This window comes from Lithobates pipiens, unplaced genomic scaffold (genome assembly GCF_037356315.1).
Source record: "Lithobates pipiens isolate NorthernLeopardFrog02 unplaced genomic scaffold, aLitPip1_a1.2 Scaffold_16, whole genome shotgun sequence".
Classification (NCBI taxonomy): Eukaryota; Metazoa; Chordata; class Amphibia; order Anura; family Ranidae; genus Lithobates; species Lithobates pipiens.
The window spans coordinates 128,342,284-128,346,054 of NW_027507748.1; positions in this window are offsets into that span (position 1 = coordinate 128,342,284).

The following is a 3,771-nucleotide window of genomic DNA, read 5'->3' on the forward strand; positions in this document are numbered from 1 at the left end:
GGATTTTGTTTGCACTTTGCTATGTTACTCTGCAAGACTTTCAGTGACTGTGTTGTGCCTGGTCTGAAGATATTAAAGAGGAAAGTGAAGGCATAGTGTGCTAGTAAGCATTGCATACTAGCACATTATGTGACGAATACCTGCAAATGAAGCCCATGTTGTCCCTGCTGCAGGTCGCATCCATCTTCACCCATCTTCCTTCTGGGGCCACGGACTCCGTCTCGGTGACTGGCCAGAGCCGTGTGATGTCACTCCTGCATACGCACGCGGGAGCCATTGTGGCACTCAAGGCACTGTCTTCTGAAGAAATGGGCACAGGCGGTCGTTCCTTCAGAGCGCATGTGCCTATGACATCATTGGTGCAGTATACAGTAAATATCTCCTAAACGGTGCATGTTTAGGAGATATTTACAGTATCTATAGGTAAGCCTTATTCTAGGCTTAGCTATAGGTACAAACATTAGTGGGAGGTTTACAACCTCTGTAAAGGGGCACATGAGGATCATATGACAGATATGCTAAATTTTGGGCCTATAATAGCACTAAAAACTGTGTATGTACCAAACAAGGGCAAGCTTGTTACAAAGGGTATCTAAGTCCACACTGAAGACACAAGTCAACCAGTCGAGGCGTGGTTCCTGGGTAAGGTGAGGAATCCTCCGGTAGAGAGGGGATAACTTCTTGGGCTCCTTTCCTAGCTGTCCATCTCCCATAGCAACTGTGAGCAAACCAGTGTCACTGAGGCCCTTGGCTTAACCACTTTCAGACCGGACCAATTTGCTGGTCAAAGACCAGACCACTTTTTGCGATTCGGCACTGCGTCGCTTTAACTGACAATTGCGCGGTCGTGCGACGTGGCTCCCAAACAAAATTGACGTCCTTTTTTTCCCACAAATAGAGCTTTCTTTTGGTGGTATTTGATCACCCCTGCGGTTTTTATTTTTTGCGCTATAAACAAAAATAGAGCGACAATTTTGAAAAAAACGCATTATTTTTTACTTTTTGTTATAATAAATATCCCCCAAAAATATATAAAAAAACATTTTTTTCCCTCAGTTTAGGCCGATACGTATTCTTCTACATATTTTTGGTAAAAAAAATCGCAATAAGCGATTATTGATTGGTTTGCGCAAAAGTTATAGCATTTACAAAATAGGGATAGTTTTATAGCATTTTTATTAATAATTTTTTATTATTTTTTTTTTTACTAGTAATGGCGGCGATCTGCGATTTTTATTGTGACTGCGACATTGTCGGGGACCCATCGGACATTTTTGACACATTTTTGGGACCATTGTCATTTATACAGTAATCACTGCTATATAAATCCAGTGATTCCTGTGTAAATGACACTGGCAGTGAAAGGGTTAACCTGTGGGTGGCAGTGTAGGGGTTAAGTGTTCCTAGGGGTGTGTTACTAACTGTGGGGGGGTTGGGCTTTCATTTAGTGTACACTGATCTCTGCTCCAATCACATGGAGCAGAGATCAGCGTCACTAGTTGCTAGGCAGAATGAGAAAATGTTGTTTATACAGCATTTCCTCCATTCCGCCGCTCCGTGAGACGATCGCGGGGATGCCCGCGGCGATCGAGTCCGCGGGTCCCGCGACCGGACTCACGGAGGTCCCGACCAGCGCGGGAGCGCGCCGCCGGCGGCGCGCTCCCGATGGCACGGCGGCCACGAATATTGGACGTACATGTACGCCAATATGCCTGCCCGTGCCATGCTGTCGACGTACATCGTCGTGCGCTGGTCGGGAAGTGGTTAACTGGTATGGAAGAGGAATAATTAATTCAAGATATGCATGAAACCCGCGATATGTGTCCGATGGGGTTTCATTCTGTTACTGGGAGTGAGGTAGCAGAACTATGCTGGCTGGTACCGCCCACCACCCTGAACACAACATATATAACACACTAAGTAGAGTAATAGAACTACTGAAAGACGGATTTGGCTTTTTACTACTTGCAGTGTCAACTCATCTCTAACTTGGAAGACTGCCTTAATGTTAAATTGTTCACATGGTCACAGTTCCCACCTGGTCCTGTGCATTGATGAGTGTGCCCTCAGCCAAAAATGCCGTTAGTGCATGGGCGCAGTAGACCCTGCCCACATGGCCTGTTGTAGCCCAAGAACCTGGAGGGCTTACAGTCACGGGTAGTGATGGACGAACTTCCGACGGGACGTTTCGCGAACGCGAAATGCGAACGGACCCAAACGTTCGCGAAACCGAACGTTCGCCGCGGGCCCCATTGACTTCAATGGGAGGCGAACTTTGCAAACCTTCATGTCGAATTTGCGGCCACGTGGTAATTATTAGGGGGTAAAACGTAGTCCCACCATCTGGACAATGACATAATACATGTATGAGGTGAATTTGGGATCGATAACTACAAGCATTTTTATTTTATTTGGGAAATTGTTCTAACAATTCAGGACTATGGAGCTAATGAAGGCAATGGAGGAGAGGGAAGGTCAGGGACCAGGGTAGGCAAAGAAGAGGGTGCAGGAGATGATCACCAGCAGCGTGACATACCGGAATGACACATGCACCGTGATAGAGGCATCTGACAGCAGCACCGTAATACAGAGCACTGACAGCAGCACCGTGACATACAGCGCTGACAGCAGCACCGTGACATACAGCGCTGACAGCAGCACCGTGACATACAGCGCTGACAGCAGCACCGTGACATACAGCGCTGACAGCAGCACCGTGACATACAGCGCTGACAGCAGCACCGTGACATACAGCGCTGACAGCAGCACCGTGACATACAGCGCTGACAGCAGCACCGTGACATACAGCGCTGACAGCAGCACCGTGACATACAGCGCTGACAGCAGCACCGTGACATACAGCACTGACAGCAGCACCGTAAGCAGCCCCAGGAGGAAGTCAGCACAGCACAGGGATGGTGTGATCCCCTCATAATAAGAACCCCCAGGAGGAAGTCAGCACAGCACAGGGATAGTGTGATCCCTTCATAATAAGAACCCCCAGGAGGAAGTCAGCACAGCACAGGGATATCATAAGCAGCCCCAGTAGAAATATGACACCGCTCAACCTCTTCAAAGAGGAGGGTAGGGGCATATAGTACTGTGTGCTTTTTTGGGTCAAGGAAGTGAGCCAAATGAATTAAGAAGGTCTGTGTGCTTGATTAAAAAAATAGTTTATAGACATATACATGGTCTACTGGTCACATGTGTTGAATTCCTCCGAGATCCATGCCTCATTCATTTTTAGAAATGTGAGGTAGTTAACACTGTGGTGAGCTAGGCGAGTACGCTTATCGGTCACAATCCCCCCTGCTGCGCTGAACGTCCTTTCGGACAGGACACTGGATGAGGGGCAAGCCAACAGTTCGATTGCAAATTGGGCAAGCTCTGGCCAGAGGTCAAGCCTGCCCACCCAGTAGTCTAGGGGTTCATCACTCCTCAGAGCGTCCACATCGGCCGTTAACCCAATGTAGTCGGACACCTGACGGTCTAGGCGTTCCCTGATGCTGGATCCGGATGACACCTGTCGATGGGTCGGCTGAAAGAATGACCTCATATCCGAAGTCACCAACACATCTTCAAACCGGCCTCTTCTTGCAGGCGCTGTTGGATTGGTACCCGCAAATCCTTCTCTGGGAGTGGGAATTGCTCCTCTGCCAGCGCACGCAAAAGCAGAATGCAGCATTTCTCGAAGCAAGGCCTGGAAGTGCTGCATTCTGACAGCCCTCTGCGACGGCGGTAACATTTCCGCCATTTTGTGTTTGTACCGGG